The 22,242-nt window shown below is 36.8% G+C and overlaps 1 pseudogene across 1 annotated transcript; it reads right to left on the reverse strand.

Moving 5' to 3' along the window:
- Positions 1-11,761: 11,761 nt before the first annotated feature.
- LOC306641439 (F-box only protein 22-like) lies at positions 11,762-19,997 on the reverse strand (annotated as a pseudogene). The gene is made up of 5 exons: positions 19,946-19,997; positions 15,429-15,488; positions 14,118-14,225; positions 12,915-13,481; positions 11,762-12,131 (listed from the first exon to the last, which is right to left on the reverse strand). The product of its transcript is annotated as an F-box only protein 22-like (transcript).
- Positions 19,998-22,242: the final 2,245 nt, after the last annotated feature.

Below are 22,242 nucleotides of genomic sequence, written 5' to 3' on the forward strand. Positions count from 1 at the left end.
TCTTTTCCAGCTTGGTTGAAGCTTGTCTTCTTTCCAGATCTTGATTAAAAATCAAGTCATCAGGCTAGAAGGGGTGAATTGTGAACTCCAAAGGAGGAGACTAAGCAAGGAGTTCCCTTTAACCTGAGGAATGATAAAGTGGAGGATACGGCCAGTATATATTTTCCTGGAAACTGGTCTTGAGTTTTTATGGTTTTAAACATCCAGCAGGCCAGTATCACCAGTGTTGAAAAGTAGGAGTACTGGGTTTTCACTTCAATGTCTACACTTTTACAGTTTAAGTGGGGTCAGTACTAGTACTAGTAGTCAGCCTTTTGTCTTAACTGTCCTATAGGTAATGGCTTATTGTCTCAAATTAATTCACATTGTTCTGTTAGAAGTTGTACTTCTGTAAAGCACTAACAGGCAACAGAAAGTTTATACGGAAAATTTGAAATTAACAAGACCAAAAATTTAGTTTGTATAATAGCTTTGAACTAGGAAACATAATTTTTTAACACTAATATATATTTGGTATTTGTTTCCTCCACAAAGACTCAGAAATTCATCAGTTCAATCACATGAGAATACTTTACAACTTTTACTTTATTTTTAATGTTTCATAAAAAATTTAGATACCTTTTATAATTTATTCAATCTTAAGTTTCTCATTATATCCCTTGTTTATTTTGAGATCATAATAATCTCCACAATAACCATCTATCTTTTGAACACAACTTTAAAAAAGCTAAATCTAGCCTGCTTCAGGGTTATCCTAGCATGGAGGGGGATGAGAGGCAGAGCTGTAACTTAGTGAGGCTGGCCTACTGAAAAATCTTAAAAAGGGTTTTATTTCCTCATCAGTCCCATGTTAGCCAATAGGACTCTGGGTAAATCAGAAATTCTATTTAATTTTCACAGTAAACATATTAAATTTCATAAATGAGTACTATGACATAGTTACCTGTGTAACTAAGAGTGATTTGTATCATCCCAACAGAATGAAATTTCTATGAATATAATCAAATTTTTGTTTAGTGTATTTCCAAGTTGTTAAAATTAGGACTTAACATACATATCCCCCATTGCATGGAAACTGTCTCCAATTTTAAGGGGGCCACGTCTTGCTATAATGTACAGTGACATTGCAGTCAGTGGGTGTCTTTTAAAAAATGAACAACTTCTTTTTATGGTTGTCTTCAATGGTCCCAGGGTCTCAGGAAAATTAAGCATACATTCTACCACTGATATGTATCTTTGGCCCTGTTCTTTCTTGATGGGTTTGGAATGTGGGGAAAGCAGGTCACTGAAAACAAAAGACCTAAATAAACTTGCCTACATGAGAGGTGGAAGAGAAAAGCAATCAAGTAAAGGCAAGCCACTTAAACAGTTTGCGTAGTTCATTTCACATCTAATTATACGTTTGTCCAATAATGAGTAGAAGCTAGTTGCGCATGGACCAAAGTTTGTACATTTATTCATTCAGTAAGAATTCATTGTATGCTTGGCACCAATAATTTCATATCCGGGCTATTCCTGGAAGCCTTCCCTCAGTTCAGTTCTGCGCCATCTTTATTTTGCTCTCTTGCTTTCTACTTCTTCTTCTCCCTGCCTGTATTCACCCTCCCCATGGTGTTTAGAGTGAACCATCCTCAATGCAAACCTGACCATGAGCCACCCTTCGAAGCGTCCATCCAGTCCCCTCAGGGTTGCCATCTCTCCACCTTCAGCCCTTTTCTCTGCCTGTCCATCTCCTGGCATTACCACTCTGCTGGCGTGGTCTTGCTCACCAGTCCCTCCAGTGTCAGACAAGTACAAAGCCCGTATGACACTCCTCTTCATCTCTTGCTGCTGCTCTTCCTGCTTTCACACTTTCCTGCCCTGTCCCCAACCTCACTTTTGAAGTCCCTGCTCAGGCATTGCCTCTAGAAGAGTGATCCTTGATTTATTTAATTTGTGCTCTTTAAACCCCGGTGCCCAGAATTCAGCGGGAAATGGATAATTACTGGGTCCGATAAATGAACACTTTGAATAAAGATCCCTTTGCGGCGGCAGGAGCAATAGGCCTAACAGGTACAGAAACAATTTACAGTTCAAGTGGTAAAGATACATTAGAAAAACTGAGATATGTGCTACTGTAGCCCAAGGAAAGAGACAGGGGTTCATCTAGGGAAAGATAGGCATACTTATAAAAGACTTCATAAAGCAGATTGAATCTTTAAGGAAAAATAGAACTTTGTCAGAAGAGTGGGTGGAACCGTTTCATATCTACAGAACAGCAGGCTGTCAGAATAAGGTTGTAAAAGTGCCAGTAACATTGGTAACCATTAATTACAGAAAACATAGCTAGTGGGTTGTTTCAAAGTTACTATTATGAGGTAGAGAATAGTGCACGGGGTGAATTGATATATTTTCCTGGTACTCTTAAGTTTTGTTTGAGGATTTGTCCTCTTATGTAGATTAGATGAACTCATGAATGAATCATTCAGACGTTTGTGTACCTTGAAAATGGTGACAGTGATTTAATGTCCATCCCATTGATTTGATGGAGTTTTGCATAATTAGAATTATTTCCTCAAGCAGCAAATATTTATGTGAAGGTTAAACTTAAATTCTTAATTAAGAAAATAAAATTGGATCATTGTCATAAAATTTTTAATAGTTTTGTAGTTTTATAAAGACTTTCAGTTTATAAGCATTCTAATTAGTTAAACATATGTGAATTTGTCAGCAGAAATGCTCTTTGGCATAACATCAGAAGAAGAGCAGACAAGACTTGATCAAGTCCGTGAAATTAACCAGCCACAGGTATGTTTTAAATGAATATCTGCTTTAATCATGTTTTCTTTGGTTTCATATTGAAGATTAGGTAAATTAAATTAACTTTCAGCCTTGATCTTGGGAATCGATAGATCATAATTTGGTATTTAATACTAAACCATTTTCTTAACTTACAGTAACCTGTAGCTAATGTTCATCCTTGGAATCGTGGCTTTCCTTTTTCTATATTTTGAATGGGCTTCCATTTGTAATAACCACCTTATATGATGAAGAGGGTATGAGGGAATTTGAGTCTCAGGTTGTGGGAAACATTCTTTAAATCTTTCTGTGTTGATTTAAAGATAAATTGCTTTTACTTAAACCAACAATCAAGAGTACAATGGAAGCTGGAGATATAACTCAGTTGGTAGAGTGCTTGCCTTGCATGCAAAGGCCCTGGGTTCAATCCCCAGCATTCCCCCAAAAAAGAGTATAATGGGGGGCTGGGGCTGTGACTCAGTATAGACTGTTACCTGGCACATGTGAGGTACTGGGCTCGATCCTCAGCACCACATAAAAATAAATAAAAGTATTTTTAAAAAGAGAATAATGGGAAGGAAGTGTAGAGAGTGATAAGGGGTACAAAAATGTGTGTGAGTTTGAGCATGCCTACTAATATGCTAATCATTTATTCTGCATTCATGGTTACAAATCTTTTAGTTATACTCAAAGCATTTAAAGCATAATTCCAACATAACTTAAAATATTTAGAAAACAAGTGCATATGCTTCCACACTTTTAAATTAATCACCAGTCTCACATGTTTTCGTTGAATCAGCTGTTCACATGATGTTGGGTAAGTTTTGACCCGTTTAATTTCATCACATAAGGAGCACACATACCCTCAGCAAAACATTTGGTATATGATTCCAAAGTAGAAGATGAAGCCTGAGGCACACTGAGTTTTTAAGATAGATATACAAAAACGAAGAAAGAAATAAGCACTCAGAGAAAAACAGATGAGGCTTCTCATTGTTCTTGAACACACTAAATTACCTCGACTAAATCACATTTCTTGTGTACCTGATTTGATGAAATTTCTGACCCAGCATGATGGAATTGATGGAATCATATCATAAAATGCCAGCTCATACGCTTAAGAGCTTTTGCAGGGATCCTTCAGTCTTAGTTTCATGCTCATTAGAAGTAGCAAATGGGGCTAACGTGGGTAAATAGTTCCACATCCTCCAGCTCTGCAATTTTATTGATGGTTCTTACAGTGAAATCTGGGAGGCAGGTCATTTTCCAGAGCTTCACACCAGCAGCTCAGCCGTGTCACTCTGCACTCCTGCTGTGGTGCAATTTGGCCGTATGCCTCACTAAGCACCATATTCTAAAAAACCTAGAATCCAAATGAGAAAAGAGTGAAAGGTAATGTGAAGAAAAATAGCTTAGTGCAGACAGGGGAAAGCTGCCTTTTGCTCCTGAAGCCCCATAAAGTTGTGTTCTCTTAACCTGCCTGTTTAATGTTAGAACAGGCAGTAGAGACAGAAGAGGATGAATTTCAAGTTCTTCTGTTTTTCCTTCTGCCAGTCACATGGGGATGGAGAATATGAGGTGGCCAAGAGAGGATGAAATGAAAGCACAGAATTAGCAATGTCCCCTTTTACATTTTGGGACATGTTTTCTTTCACCCAGAGAGAAAGGAAGCAGAATGTCCAAACATTTCATTGGAGGGTGGTGAGAAAATTAAAGTAAGCACCTGTTTACCTTTTATGATCTGAAAGTACTACAAACTGAGTCAGGTTCTAATCTCAATGAAAACAAAACCATTCCTTTTGTTGAAAAGTACCAGCTCTCTTACTATCAAACTTTCATGAAAGGTTGAAGACCAGTGAATGAAGCATCAAAGTCATGGAGTGGAACCTCACAAGAGCTATGTGATAGTGCTGCTGCTGGTCCTGATGGATTAATTTAACAAAGGAGGAGCCCAAAACCTGACCAACAGTTTCTTCTTAGGGAGAAAGAAGAACATGATCAGTAAGACTATGGAAGTATTTCCCAGGAGATAATAGTGTTACTGGCATGTGACATGAACTCTACTTTAGGATATATTCATGATTATCAAATTTTATACCTTTGCTGGGGCTATTCAGCCTTGCATGATTATCAGAACTATATAAACAGTTGGTACCAGTTATTTAATGATATTAATAAGTAGTTTATTCACAGCTGCCTCATGATAATATGTAGTGTATTCAAGGTGTTTCCTTACATGTTGGCAAATGTGAGGGGAAAGACATTCTTATGCACTGCTGGTAAATGGAATTGGAAAGTACTTTTTGAAGCGTATGTATGTATGTATGTACCAAAATCTCCAATATATCATTCTTTTGATCTATGAACTGAGTCCTTCAGGGTCAAGAAAACATGATTTCCAAGCACTACATGCACATATGATAAGGATGTTTATTATATATGTTCCAATGGGTGACTGCATTTTAGATATACCACATGTTCATGAAAAATACTATGTTAAGGATATTTATGTAAACATGTTGGGGTAACCTATCAACATTTCCTAATGGGTGTGTGTGTGTCACACAGTAAATCAGGAATCGGAAAACTTTTTTTAAAAAATCTCAGTTAGTTGCTATTTTAGACTCTGTGGATCACTGGGTCTCCAAACCTGCATGTTTAGGGCCTGGGGAGCAGTGCTTGGACAGTACACAGGATGCCCCCAGTTGGATCACCAGCACCACAAAACCTCTCCCCCAGTCCCAAATATTTACTTACATAGGCAGGCAATGTGTGGCACTTGGCCCACAGACACTAATTTCTTGACCCCTGCCTCTACTGAGATGGTCATATGATTCCTGTTCTTAATTCTCTTTAAGTGGTGAATTACAGTTATTGACTTTCCTTATGTTGAACCATCCTTGCATCTCTGGGAGGAAGCTCACTTTATCATGGTGTACTGTCTTCTTAATGTGGTTTTGAATGCATTTTACTGATATATTATTATGGATTTTTGCATCTATCTTTTCATCAGGGATTTTGATCTGTAGTTGTCTTTCCTTGGTGTGTCTTTATCTGGTTTTGGTATCAGGATTATACTGGATTCAGAGACATATTTGAGAGTTTTTGTCTCCAGTCTACTTCATGGAATAATTTGAGAAAGACTGTGGTATTATTTCTTCTTTAAGGTTTGGTAGAATTCAGTTGAGAATCTATCTGATCGTGGGCTTTTCTTTGTTGTTATGCCTTTAATAGGTGTATTCATACAAATACATACTCCCAAATCCTTGAACATGAATAGAGAAAACACCTGAGAATGCATTTTTTTCTATTGCCATACTCACCTTCTTTTCACAGAAAAGTTGATTTTCCAGAATCTTCTACAATGTTCCTCTCATTGTCCATATCGATGGAGCTTCCTCTGGACTTCATTTCTTTCTTCTACAAGCTAGACATAATATTTCATTAAGATTTTCATGTCACACTATGGGGTAGGACATCTAAAAACTTAATTAAGGACAATACCTTCAAGAAAAACTCTAAAAAGGAAGTAGTCTGTTAAAGCACAAGGAACATGTCTCATATTGATTCCACAAATTTTAATTGCTTCAATGCCAGCTGTGTCAAACAGCAAAAACAGTTCTTAAACACAAAGACCGTATTGTGAAATAAAATTACAAAATATTTAACAGATTTTGCTATATTTTCAAAGCAACAGACTTTGAATTTTAACAGAATAACATCTAAATTAACATTTCTGTACATGTCTAAACTCATCTTCCATTCCTTTATTCAGAAACTTAGGTTGAGCTTCTATTAGATGCTATTAGATTCACAATGAGCAATTTTAGGTATAAGCATCATAATTTACATTTAGGTTGAGATAACATTTTGGTTTCAACATAAATGATAGCATCAGCATCACATAACAATGCTTCCAGTGACGCCAGGCTGGAAATATAAAGGTGGTCCCATCACATATTATTTCCACTGATGGGGAAGATGTCTGAGGCTTGTGTAAGTACTTGGTCACCATGTCTGCATAGTGGAACTGCCCAACACCACATGTCTAGACCATATATCTGTTAAGATACACATTACTAAGTATGTTAAATCAAAGTGACAGTATAACATTGATGAAATGAATTATAAATAGAAAAAGGTTACCAAAGATTAACTTACCTCAGTCAAATAATTTCTGACAGCCCTCAATTCCGTGTCCACTATTTCAAAGAGTGTTCGACTTTACATCTCACTTCAACTTCCCCGTCAGATGGTTCTTATCTTTCATTTTACTCTTCCTGAACTTTACAAAATTTATCAGCCTTTCTTATGTTCTCCTTTGCTTCTTTTAAGCCAGGTCTGCAGTGAAACACACATCTTAGAATGTCTTTTCTTAGAAAGTAAAATGGGCATTTTTGTGATCTGGCTCATCATATGTTGATTTATTACCCTTGTAATATTTTATTTCTAAACTCTTTAATCACCTGCCTTTTCTAGTTCTGATGTTTTTGATTTCTGACTTCGATTTCTTCCAAATGATATATTTACTTGAATTTTAATTATCAGAGGACATTCTGTTACGGGGTAGGTTTTTTCTATTACTAATAAATGTGGCAATTGCTATGGAAAAGCAGTTCTGAAATTATTTGCCCAAGGTGCAAGTTGAAAATTATCTTCCTCACACAGTTATCCTTATACCACTATTAAAAATAGAAACTTTAAAATTACTCAATTTTAACAGTTTTTACATAAAAACGAGTTTACAAATCAATGCAAATAAAATTTTATTTTCAGGAAAGATCACAGGCATTCAACCAAAATGGTATGTAGTACCAGATAGCGACCTCACGCAACAAACACCCACAAATGACTAAAACCCAAGACTAGGCTAAAGAGATGGGTATCTGTTATCTCACTACTTTGTTTCCTTTTATAACACTTTCAACTTATCTTCTTGATTATAAAGTATTCTATCAACAATGTAAAAGCCTCTTTTGGAACAAACACTGGATCTAGTTATTCTAAACAAAGAGTAATGTGTTTTCTGCAGAGAAATTTGAATTGTTTTTCTACAAATGAGAGAGGGATGTTGAGTTAAACAGTGAATAATTACTTCCCATTGTAATTTTATTTCATATATGTCACAAATAAAACCACAACTGGATGATCTTAGTGGCAGAGTATTTTCTAAGCATGAGCAAAAATCTGAATTTGATCTCCATCACCACAACACATACCACACACATACACACACACAAAAAAAAAAAAAACAACAAATTTTTTGTGACTTAAGAAACCTGGAGATTTCTCATTCTATTGGTGAAATTATTAATATAAATTTTGCTGTGATCGGTTTAGAAATATTGTTTAAAGGCCTTTTTTTGCAACAAAACATTAAAAGACATTTATTGATTTCTGCCAATGTTTTACAGTTGCATATGTTCTAACAATTAGGCTTAAGTTGTGACCTGGGGTACAAGTGAAATATATACCAAAAAAAAAAAAAAATAACACGTTTGCAAATACTTGACTACTTATCTTACATAGGGCCCACGTTAAAACAGATTTCTAATAACACATTCTTTACATATATATTAATTTGTTCATTGTAACAAAGATGTTATTACAGATTTCTTTTAGCATTTTCATGAAGCCAGTGCATACTTAGTTTTTATAACTGAAAAATCAGTCATGTGGAATCTCATGATTTCCCATCAGGAAAATATGGAGTCTTCTGTTTCCCTTGAAAGTGATTTTATGGCAAGTTAATCTGGACCAGACTATATGGGTATAAAATGAGGAAAGCATTTATCTTTTTACTTAAAAGATTCTGCAGATTACATAGAAAGTTTTATATTTGTAAGTTTATTCCTATTGTAATTCTTTGCATGCTTATTTTGTTAAATATGCTTTATAAATCATGGCAAATCCTTTGCTATCTGGCCCCATAGGTTGAGATGATCCAAGTTTAAGCAAAATTGAAAAAATAGCAGTGAAGCAATCTACTAGATCCATGTTACATCACTACACAGGTGTATCTATTTCTAGTTCTTAATTCCAAGGTCCACCTTCCCTCCGCCTCAGATTTCCATTTGGCTGGTCAGAGTTTTCATTCTACTTGGACTGAAGGGAATGGAAATATGTTCCTGATACAATCTTTTTTAAAATTTTTTTTAAAATTTGTTCTACTTAGTTGTACGTTTTTGAATTTACATTACTAATTACATTAGTAATTAGTACATTACATTTACTAATTTACATTGGTAGAATGCATTTACGCATTTTGATAAATCATACATAAGTGGAGTGTAATTTCTCATTTTTCTGATTTTACATATTGCAGGATCACATCGGTCATGCAGTCATATGCAGCCTTTTATAAAGCAAACTATAGCCCCAGAAATGATTTTGTTTTCAAAGTATATACATAAATCAGTTTTTAAATATCCTGATTAAATAAATCATATCATCTGCTCTTCACTTGAGATAAGACAGTTCAGCATGTGAAGACATTGAAGGTTCAACTTTATGTCTCAAATTTTTTATGTGATCATTTTTGAAGTTTCACAAGTGGCTACGATGGTTTGCCATCTCAAGGAATTTGTTTTTTAGCTAAAACAGTCATTACTCCTTTAATACTTGCTTTTAGGACAAGCCTTTCAAAACTGTAGTAAATTACTGTAGCTTTGACTTCTGTTTAGTTACTTCCATACAACCTCACAGTCTCTGAGAGGCAGAAAGGATAGCTTTTGTTCTTATCAATGCTATCCTTGCTTCTATTGGGTCAAGTTCTCCCCTTTTTACTTTGTACTAAGGTTACACCATGTGATTGAATGTTTATTGTCTATGACAAGTGCCAAAAGGCTCAGCTCATAAAAGAAACCCACAAACAACATCAAATATCTAGGAAGTTTTCCTGTGGCAGATTCTCCTTTGAGAAGTAGCAAAACATTTTATTTGAGTATTAATTTGTAAAAACAATCCATTGAATTCTCAGGCCTATTTTGTTCATAAATTCAGTTTTAAAAATCCTTTTCCCTTTATTATTCAACCAATTTTGATTAATATCTGGGACAAAAATATTCAAAAATATTTGCCTGTGTGTTATCTAAGTATATTCAAGGACTAGAATTTTGTGGTACTAGCTAATTGATAGTATGTACCAGTGCCAAACAATAAAAGAGTTAATAGACAAATGATAAAGAGAAATATGGATTAAAAATTCTCTTAATAAAACTTTTCTTTGGACTGTTCAGCAACTCCAAAAGGAACTAACTCTTCAAGAAAATTTAAAATACTCCTAAAATAAAGGAACCTTTTAAGTATTTTGTACCATATATATGTAAAGAGAAAACTCTGTGGAGGTAAAAGTGATAGAAAATCAGGAACAATGTTAGTACATTTGATTTTACTTATATTACAAGTTTTCTACTGTTCTGTTAAAACAAATCCCTAATCATTAAAAAAAAAAAAAAAAAGCCACACATCATTTATCTCACTTTAAAAGATCATCTACAACAAAGCCCTAGGGGTGGAGAAGGAAGGTTGCTTCAGCAAGTTGATGTTCATTTCTATCTTGTAAAACAGTCTGAAGGCAGGTGGTCCAGTGGTCCAGGTCTGTTATGAAGGTGCTTCAATAAATGTATACAGAAGCCCAGAATCTTTGTGTGGTTTTCTTCCACAAAGGGATGTGGCCTCTTTGACAGCAAGCAAGATGGCTCATGACCAAATCCATATTCCAAATAACAAGAGGGAGAAACAGGAAAATGGTCATTCCATTTTTAAAGACATACATCATTTCCCCTCATGTTCCATCAGCCAAAACAGTCATACCTGCAAGGGACACTGAGAAATGTAGTCTTCGTTCCGGAAGTCACATGTCTAAAATATTTCTATCCCAGTGATAGAATAAAAAGTAGGACTGGATATTAAAGGGATACTGGTATTTTCTGCCCCCTCACGTATTTTGTGTGTCAGATATTCAAACTTGAATGATAGGACTGACTAGCTATTATTCCAGGTTTTCATTTACTAAGGATTAGTTTACAACCTTTGTTCACTCACCAAAAGCAATGAAATACAAAAGAGTATCTGAACAAGTTTGTAAGGTATGTTTTATTGGCATAAAACCAAACTAAGGTGATAGAATTTTCTGGTCTGTCAATTGGCTACATGGAACTACATGCAAAAAAAAATTCTTCTCTTGGAATTTCTTCATTGAGAAAAATAGATTACTTATAAAAAATATAGTCTCAGCAATTTATCTGACTGAGCAACTGTGAGTAATCAAAACAGTTCCATTTTTATCAAGTAAGTAAAAATAATATTGTTACAGCCTCTGGGGGGAAAACTGGTAAAATCGAAAGATTTCTCAAGCTATACATTTTTCTCTGATATTAAGGGAGAAAAAGATGTCTTCACTGGTCTGCTAAAAGGTCACTTACCAATACAAAGAGGTAGACACAGACTGCCTTAAATCTTAACTGGTGAATCCCCTTTTGATCTTCCCTTGCAGGAAGACTATTGAAAGTCACCTCACACAGCATCTATGATGGGTGAACATGGCCACAACTTCTTTGCTTGTGCCTGATGCAAAGCTTTCAACTCCTGGTGTGTGTTATGTACAAAGTTGTCCTTTATCCTAATATATTAAAAACTACCCCAATGTGGACTCAGAGCATCAATCAAAGCTACAGAACAGATCAAGCTAAAGTTTTCTTTTGTAATACACATAGCTCAAGTTTCCATTTTCTGGAAAAAGCCAAACCCAAAAGTCAAAGTTGTGAAACCCACTTTAAAGATGGCTTTATTTAGCCAGGAGCAGTGGCTTGGGAGGCTGAGGCAGGAGGAACTCAAGTTCAAAGCCAGTCTCAGCAAAAGTGAGGTGCTAAGCAACTCAGCAAGACCCTGTCTCTAAATACAAAATAGGACTGGGATGTGGCTCAGTGGTTGAGTGCCTCTGAGTTCAATCCCTGGTACCCTGCCCCCAAAAAAGATGGCTTTATTTAGATGACAGCTGGTGAATGAGTACCATTGTTGTATAGCTGTGAAACAGATCATCCTTTATCTCATTACATTTTCTCCATGTAAAGATTCCAGTGACTATCCAATTTCACATCCAAGTTCTTCATTTCCAAAGAAGCCAAACAAGGGAACGCTAGGAAAAAATTTCCTAAATGCATCAGCCTGGACCTTCCCTGGGCTCTGTAACAAAGCCCCTGCCAATGCATGCAAACATGAAGCCAATGGTATTCTGTTCTGGAATGTTGGCTGCTTTGAGGGCTTCATGGTCACCTCAGCAGTCTTCTTGTCATTGACATCCTCATTAAGGAGCACTGTGGCACTCTGAATTGGGTGCCCACTAAATGAGTCTAGCTGTTGGGGGCTGTGCCATGCGGATGGCGCCAGAACGGCGCCTGATCACATAGGCAGCGAGGAGGTTAATTGACATAAGCACACTCAGGTGATTTATCGTCCACGCACACAATGTATGCGCATGTGTTCTTGAGCACTCCTAATCGTGCCTTTTCGGACATCTAGCGTCTTGCTTAATCTTTGCATAAGAGGCGTGGCCCTGCCCTCCGCTTCCTGGAGGTGATCTAAGCGGGCCATAGGCGGAAGGCGAGAGGACAGTGGAGCAGCAGCTAGTAGAAGCGGAGAGAAGCCACTAGCAGAAAGGAAGAAGTAGTAAGAGCAGCAGCTAGCAGAAAGAAGTGGAGAGACGCCATTAGCAGAAAGGAAGAAGAAGAAACGGCAAGCAGATAGAAGCAGTGAGTAGGGGCAGTGGTGGAAGGCAGATTGCAGAGTGGAGAACTGAGAACACACCTTTAGGTTGCAGATCACAGATCGCAGTAAGCCGGACGCATCACTAAAGTACCTTAGGTAGTCGCACCCTTAGTTCACAGGATGCAGGACGCACCTTTAATAAGAAGCAGCAGAACTAAGAAGATATGGATCTCTGAAAGTGTAGTCTCTCTCTCCTCTCAAAGCAAGTAAGCCTCATTTCCTCTATCCTCAATAAACAAGCAAGCAAGGAAGCAGCCCAGAGATAGAAGTAGCTCAGTTTCCAGCCCACCACCCATAAGACCCGTGCAAATAGTTGCTGCAGGCAGTGACAAATATCCGCGGATTTGTTACTGCAAAGAGCCAGTGACATCTAGCCACATCTGTGGCATCAATATCCAGCTGGTTCTTTTCAGCAGTCAGTAATGACGGGTTGTCCACCTGGCCTCCAGCTAAAGTAATATTCCTGTCACTGAAGGTGCTGACTACTCCTGCAGGTAATTATTGGCTCCCACATTGCAGCAATTATGGCCAAAGATGAGGATCACGTGAAGTTCAGAGTTATCCAGAAGACCTACTTCAGGAGGTTGATGTCTTTCTGGTGTTAAATTCTTTGGATCTTCAGTAAAATGAAAGGGTTGCATTTTTATTCCTTCAATTTGATGAAATAATAGAACAAAACCACATTCTCCAAATTCTGTTTCCTGAGGTCGATTGCTACCTGAGCCCATTGGAGTTACTGCAATTCCTGGGACCACGATCCCAAGGACTTGGCACTCTCTGGAATGATTTCTCAAGTGCCAATGAGGTTTTCATAGTAGTTCTTTTCTTGGCTGTCTTATGGTCACGACACTCTCTAGACCAATGAGTTTCTGAATCAGCCACATAGAGAGCTGTGTGTGGTAAGACAGGAACATTCCAGCTACCTGCAGCAATGCCTTGGAAAGCGGGGAGGTGAACACAGCCTCCAGCACCTCAGCTAGGTTTCTGGAGGAACAGCAGCCCCTCACCAGCCTCATTCCCCGCCAACCTGCTGGCACAAGCCCTAGGGTGGCTCGCGGGCACCTGGCTAGGCCAGCCTACCAATTCCTGTGTTTTAACCAAATGATTCTATATGAAAGAATTTATCCAATGTAAATAAAAGCATAGAAAATATATTAACATTCCTCACAGCATTACATGTAATACAAAGATATTAAAACAACCCGAAATTCTATGTTTCAAAAATTTACGAAATTGCTATGTAGTCAACTTCTCTATAATCATTAATGTCATCATTTGGAAGACTACGCATTTCATTATCAAAAGTATTCATGGCTAACAACCTGTTCCATTGTTTCTGTACATTTCATACTCGATCAGACCAAGTGTTTCCCCCTATAAAGTCCCAGAAGATAAGTCACTAATTACAAAACTCCTCCTGCGAACCCTCAGTCTTAAACAAATACTTCCCATGGTGCTTTAAAACCGTTCTCATACTGCAGTTTGGAGAGTGCTGTTTCCGTTGGTACTTTTTCGTACTCTGTGATTTCGCTTGTTTCTGGGGATTCCTTCTGTAGAGTCCACTAACTTACTTTTCAGTGCTTTACTTTTCTTCTTTATGTAGTTCACAGTGACTTTAAGAACGGTTAGACTTTTATAGGAATTGACTGCATCCCAGACTTTCAAAAGGTTAGCCGTATCTGTTTTCAGGAAGAAAACAAAATAGAAATAACAACCTACAAATCCTTGGAAAAGAAGGCTATGCCAATTACCTCACTGGTCTTTACATGTTGTGTAGGTGTGCCCATGACCCTGATCTGAGCAGAACATGTAATAAGTATCTATTGAAATATTACACTCTGCCACATAAATATGCATAGTTACCATGTGTCAAATGAAAATATATTTTACAACAGAAAAAAAATCCTAGAATTTTATGAAGAACATCTACAATATACATACATGTGATAAAATATAGAAATATCTAGACACAAAAACAAAATATTACTGAAAAAAATTAAGGCCTACATCAATGAAAAGATAAACATTGTCCAGGACTCCAAAGATTATAAAAATGTCAATTCTCACAATTTCATTCTTAAAAGGCCAGCAGTTCTCATTTTTGAATTAACAAGCTGAATTTTTTAAACACATAAGGAGAGCTAGGGTTATAGCTCAGTCTTAGAGCAGCTGAAGTTGCCTGGCATGCACAAAGCCCTGGGTTCCAGGCTCATCACCACAAAGTAAAATCAAAACAAAATCACATGAATCTGATAGAATCCAAGGAATTATCTTTATTTTTTATATTTGTTAAGATTTGCTTTGTGACTTAAAATATGGGTTAGTTTAGAAAATGTTCCATGTGCTACTGAGAAGAAAGTGAATTCAGTCATTGATAGATGAAATATTCTATATATGTCAAGTTTAAATTATTAATTGTATTTTGTTTGTTTGTTTTTTGCGGTGCTGGGGATTGAACCCAGTGCCTTGTGCTTGCAAGGCAAGCACTCTACCAACTGAGCTATATCCTCAGCCCTAATTGTATTTTTTAGTTCTGCTGCATCTTTAGTTTTTGTTTGGATGACCTATCCAGTGATGAGCGGGGCCGTTAAAGTTACCCAGTATTATTGTGTTGTGGTCTATTTGATTCTTAACATTGAGATGTGTTTGCTTGACATACGTAGATGCTCCATTGTTTGGGGCATAAATATTTACACTCGTATCTTGTTGATGTATGATTCCCTTAAGAAGTATTAAATGACCTTCTTTGTCTCTCATTTGATTAACTTTGGCTTGAGTCCATTCTATTTGATATGAGGATAGTAATGTCTGCTTGTTTACAAGATCCGTGTGAATGGTATGTTTTTTCCTATCCTTTCACCTCAGTGTGTGGATATCTTTACCTGTGAGGTGAGTCTTGCAGACAGCATACTGTTGGGCCTCGTTTTTAAATCCAATCCAACCTGTGTTTTTTGATTTAAGAGTTTAAACCATTTACTTTCCATATTATGATTTCGAGATGATTTTTATTTCCTGACATTTTGATTTATTGCTAGTGTTTAAATTGGATTTGATTCTTCTTTGACTATTCTCCAAGTGTAATTCCTCCCAAAATCCAAGATGAAAAAGGAAATATCACCACAGACACTATTGAAATCCAGAGGATTATCAGAAACTACTTTGAAAATTTATACTCCTTGAGCCAGGCATGGTGACTCTGGAGGCTGAAACACTAGAATTGCAGTTCAAAGCCAGCCTCAGCAATTTAGAAATGCCCTAAGCAACTTAGCAAGACTCTATCTCAAAATAATGTTTTTTAAAGGTTCGGAATGTAGCTCAGTGGTAAAGTGCCCCTGGGTTCAATACCTGCTACAAAAAAAAAGAAAAGAAAGGAAATTTATACTCAAATAAGCTATAAAATATCAAAAATAAGGATAAATACCTGGAGTCATATGGTCTACCCAAATTGAACCAGGAGAATATAGAAAACTTAAAGAGACCAATTTCAAGTAATGGAAGTGAAGTAGCCATCAAAATCTTCCAATAAAGAAAAGCCAAGGACTGGATGGATGGATTCTCAGCCAAGTTGTACCAAACCTTGAAAGAAGAACTAACACCAATCCTCCTCAAACTATACCATGAAATAGAAAAGGTACTCTGCCAAACTCATTCTATGAAGCCAGTATCACCCTGATACCAAAACCAGACAAAAACACATCAAGTAAAGAAAACTTCAGACCAATATCCCTGATGAATATAGATACAAAAATTCTTAATAAAATACTGGCAAATTGCATACCAAAAGCACATTTAAAAGATGGTGCACCATTATCAAGTGGGTTTTATTCCAGGAATGTAAGAAATTAGACCGGATACCCTGCACTTAACATCAAAAAGTAAATAAATAAATGGGCAAAGAAACTAAACAGATACTTCTCAAAAGAAGAACTACAAATGATCGATATATATGTGAAAAAAAAAGGTTCAACATCTCTAGCAATTAGAGAAATGCAAATTAAAACGACCCTGAGATTTTCATCTCAATACAGTCAGAATGGCAATTATCAAGAACACAAGTAACATTGTTGGCGAGGATGTGGAGAAAAAGATGCACTCATACATTGTTGATGGAATTGCAAATTATTCAGTCACTATGGAAACCAGTATGGAGATTCCTCAAAAAACTAGGACTGGGACTACCATATGAACAGCTATCCCACCCCTTGGTATAAATCCAAAGTGACGCAGCCACATCAATGTTTATAGCAGCTCAATTCACAATAACTAAGCTATGCAACCAACCTAGATGGCCTTCAACAGATGAGTGGATAAAGAAAATATGGTATGTATACATAACGGAGTATTATTCAGCCATAAAGAAGAATGACTTTATGGCATTTGCCAGTAAAGGGATGGATGTGGAGACTGTCATACTGAGTGAAATAAGCCAATCCCCAAAAGCCAAAAGTCAAATGTTTTCTCTGATATGTGGAAGCTAATTCACAATAAGGGGCAGGTGACAAAAATGAGAAGAAAGAGGAGTAGACAAATGGGAATGAAGGGAAGGGATGAGGAATGGGATAAGGAAAGGCAGTAGAATGAATCTGACTAACATTCCTGTGTGTGTGTGTGTGTGTGTGTGTGTGTGTGTGTGTGTCTACATATATATATAGGAATATACCATAGTAAATTTCACCATGTACATCCACAAGAAATTAATTTTAAAAAATAACTACAGGCAAATGGCAGAAAAATCACTAGGGAACGAAGCAGGGAGTAGAGGAGAACTGGTTAAGGGGAAGTATTGGAGACCTACTTTTATAATTATGTCAAAATGAATTCTATCTTGTATAACTTGAAAGAACCTATAAAAATCATATAGAAATGCAAAGGATTTATAATAGCCAAAGGAACCCTTAAAACACAACACAATGTGTGGGATAGGAAGGATAATTTCAAGTACTAAAAATCTATACTAGTCATAATACTGAAATACTAGTCTAGAAAAGCCTAATATATAAAGAGACAACAATAAAAATTACAGAAATAGACCCAAAAATGAATTGTCAACTTCTATTTAATAAAGGCATAAAGACAGTGATTTGAAGAAGGGACAGTCTTTTCAAAGTAAGTTCTTTTCAAAGGAAATTTTTTTTTTTTTAGTTGTAGATGGACACAATATCTTTATTCATTTTATTTTTTTATATGGTGCTGAGGTTCGCACCCAGCACGTGCAAGAGGCAAGTGCTCTAGTACTGAGTCACAACCCCAGCCCGTCAAATGTGGTTCCTGAACAAATGGATATCCATGTGCACACAAAGAACTTGGATACATAGTTATACTATATCTAAAAATTAATTCAAAATGGATCATAGATCTAAATGCAAAATGTAATCCTACACAACTCCTTGAAAGACACACATGGAAATCTTTGTGAGATTTATCAAGTCAGAGATTTCATACTTGTGCCACAAAATCAAAATCCACAATTGAGCAAATGCATAAATTGAACTTCATCAAAATTTAAAGCTTATGGTCTTCAAAAGACACTATTAAAGACTTTAAAAAGTCCAGGCACAAACAGAGTAGGAGGCCCTACCAAAATATATAGTTATAATGGAATGGTGCGCAGAATACATAATGAACTCTTAAAACCCAGCAATAGCAATGGACCTGATTTTAAAATGGCTAATGTTAAATATACACTCCAGTAAAAATAATACACAAATGAAAAATGAGCACACGCAAGATATTCAAAATCAATTATTGTAATGCACAATAAAACCATACTGAAAAGCAAAATGGGCACCCAAGATAAGGAATAAAATTTAAAAAGGATAAAACAAAACTGAGCCAGGCACAAGTAGCACATGCCTGTAATTCCAGTGGCTCAGGAATCTGAGGCAGGATGATCATGAGTTCAAAGTCATAGCAACTTAGAGAGGCCCTAAGAAACTCAGCAAGACCCTCTTTCTAAATAAAATGTTTTCAAAAAGGACTAGGGTTGTGGCTCAGTGGTTAAGTGCCCCTGGGTTCAACCCTGGTTAAAAAATTAAATTTTAAAAAATAAACTGATACAATGCGTGAAGATGGTGAGGAACTGGAACACCCACACACTGCTGTTGTACTAATACTTTGAAAAATAATTGGAAGGTGCTTAATGGGGAAATATTAAGGGTTATGAAGAGAACTTTATAGATGATGATTTAGTAACTATACTGATTATGGTGATTAAATATGTGCTTAATGCATACGGCAAAATTTCTTCCATTGAACAATTTTTATATATTCCATTGATCACACATCAAGAACACTTCCCTTATATGAACAGACACTTCACAGAAGAAGATCTACAAACAATCAACAAACATATGAAAAAATGTTCACCATCTCTAGTAATAAGAGAAATGCAAATCAAAACCACACTAAGATTCCATCTCACCCCAATTAGAATGGCGATTATCAAGAATACAAGAAACAGTAGGTGTTGGCGAGGATGTGGGGAAAAAGGTACACTCATACACTGCTGGTGGGGATGCAAATTAGTGCAGCCACTCTGGAAAGCAATGTGGAGAATCCTTAGAAAACTTGGAATGTACCTACCATTTGACCCAGCTATCCCACTCCTCGGCCTATACCCAAAGGACTTAAAATCAGCATACTACAGAGATACAGCCACATCAGTGTTCATAGCGGCTCAATTCACAATAGCCAGACTATGGAACCAAGCTGGATGCCCTTCAGTTGATGAATGGATAAAGAAACTGTGGTATATATATATACAATGGAATATTACTCAGCTATAAAGAATAATAAAATTATGGCATTTGCAGGCAAATGAATGAAGTTGGAGAATATCATGTTAAGTGAGATAAGCCAATCTCAAAAATCCAAAGACGAATGATCTCACTGATAAGCGGATGATGACGCGTAATGGTGGGTGGAAGGGGGACAAGAATGGAGGAAGGAGGGACTGTTGGAGGGAAAAGAGAGGTGGGAGGGGTGGGGGAAGGAAAAAAATAACGGAATGGATCAAACATCATTCCTCTATGTAAATGTATGAATATGCAAATGGTGTGCTGTTACTCCATGTACAAACTGAAACAACATGTATCCCATTTGTTTAAAAGAAAAAAAAAAAAAAAGAACACTTCCCTTTTGTTTGTATTGCAAACAAAACCTCTATTGCAAAACCAATCTTCTATCACCGTGGATAGGGCACAGAGAAATGCAGGATCAACATTAAGGGGTTACACCTTTATTGAAATGAGAAGATGATACCTGACTTTTAAACATCAAATCTGATTTTTTAAAGAATATAATAGTTACAGAGTAGGGGTCGGTTTGGGGAGGTGGGGTTGCAGGGAAAACTGTTCTAAGGTGGTTGCAGAACTCCGGGTGCAGACAATGGTAACCTGACCTGAAGCGGCAGCATGAATAAAAGTACCGGGCGGGCCATTCCCACGGAGCATAGTGCACTAGGGATTGGCCTAGGTCTTTGCCCATCACTGTACCATAGTCAGTATGTTTTCCTATGAAGCATATTTCTGACATGGACAGCACCGTGACACATCAGTGACCCGTGGTCCAGTGCTGCGCTGAGTATATATGTTACAATGATATGCATGAAACAGCCTTGTGTGTATGCAGTGCTTCTACCTTCACCCTCCATCCCAAGTTGTTCAATCACCAGCAAAACAGTCTCATAATCAGGTGATGCAGCTCACAATTCTTTGAAGCTCTTTCAGAGTTAAGTCATTAAGGTCATCCACAGTGTTTCTTAGTTTCTTGACCTATAAAATGATAACATTAAAAATGATCCCAAGCCTGGCACGGTGGTGCACACCTGTAATCCCAGCAATTCGGAGGTTAAGCAGGAGGATTGGGAGTTCAAAGCCAGCCTCAGCAACAGTGAGGTGCTAAGCAACTCAGTGAGACCCTGTCTCTAAAGAAAATACAAAATAAAAATGGGAATGTGGCTTAGTGGTCAAGTGCCCCTGAGTTCAATCCCTGGTACAAAAAAAAGTTCCCAAATATACATATATACATATTCTAAAGTGGACACAAGTATTAATGATTCATTTTTTTATATAAGGGGAAGCATAGGTACTTCTTCGAAGAATCAATTTTTGTCAAAGGATACCATTGTCAGTGATGAATTTTTCTTATTCATTTTTCAAACTTAAATGTATTTACATTAAAAAAATTCTTTATCGCTTTGCCTTACAAATACATTTTAACTTATGGTTTTATAATGTATCAATTTGCCTTTTATGATTTTTCAATATATATTAGGGTTTTTTACGATAACTTTTTCTTAGAAGTATTCCTTGTGGACCTAAAAGAAACATAAAATAGTTTCGGACAAATATAACATGTGTAAAATAGTAGGAATATCTAAAACTACTGTTTTTATATAAAATCACTTCACTGGTCATTTATTACTCATCTTTATAAATTTTACAGGCTGTTTAAGTACAACTGTTTTTTATTAGAGGGATTCAACTTTAAACAGAATTACATCAGGGACAAAGAATACTACTACTGATGTCATAGCAGATCATTGAATTGAGTTCTCACCACAAAGCAAAAGGAAAAACATGCTACTTGTATTGCATGATATAAGGAAATATGGGTTTTTTTTTTTTTTTTTTTTTTTGTGCTAATGTCATTTTCAATGAAAACAAACCTTCACAGGCACTAAAACCCATTTGGAATGTATTATGAAGTCCTTATGCTAGGGAAACTCTCCTCAGATAATGGATGGAGTTAGCTTTTGCAGTAATCACTATGCAATCACTACACATCATTCTAGCACTATACAAGTGCTGAACTCAATTCAATCCTCCTACAAATTATGAAAGGTAGGTAGCATTAGGTACTTGAAGAAAAAGGGAACTAAGCAGGATGAGTAACTTACCCACTGACATACATAGGGTCACTGGAAGACCAAGACTTCAAACACAGAAATTCAGGCTCCACAACTAGTGTTTCACAATATTCTCTAAAACTTATTGTAAGGTCAGATGTGGGTGGCCAAAAAGGGGCCAGACCAAAAGCGGCTGAACAAAGCTTTATTGGGATTAGCTCTTGGGCTTGATTCACCAGTCCTCCAAGGTGAAGGCCAGGGTCAAGGGCCGGGGAATCCTCGTCATGGCCCAATGGGGCGCGTTTTGTAGTCCGGGATAGGTGGGGGAAGGCTTGAGGGTTTAGTGTCCCCCTGGGGTTGGCTGGGGACTCCGTTGATTGATGGGCAGTTACGAGGTGCCACTAGGGTTTATCTGCTGGAGTCTGATTGGTTGTTCTTTGGCATTGGCTGCCTGCTACCCTGCCCCCTCTCATCCATCCACCTGAATCCAACCTAACACTTATATTGATCTTCAAGTAAGGCAATTTAATAAAGTGAAAGAATCCATGTTATCATTCCATTTCGGTTATAATTACAAATAGTGATTTCTGAAACTTGCAAATATTTCTAGGCAATTTGGAAAACCAACTTTCAACAAACTTAAGATGTATTTTTTCTAAAGATGTTCATCGATAAGCATCATTCATTTACTCAGCTGTTTATGCATGCATTCAGCAAATACCTATCTAGCACCCCATAACTATCAATGACACTGTTGCTAGAGGAACCAAGAGTTCCATACAATAGAATTGTATTGTAAAACTAGAAAGAGCCCGCACCTGTGTGAATTCAAATAGGAGGCTCTTCCC

Source organism: Sciurus vulgaris (assembly GCF_902686455.1).
Source record: "Sciurus vulgaris genome assembly, chromosome: 12".
Taxonomy (NCBI): domain Eukaryota; kingdom Metazoa; phylum Chordata; class Mammalia; order Rodentia; family Sciuridae; genus Sciurus; species Sciurus vulgaris.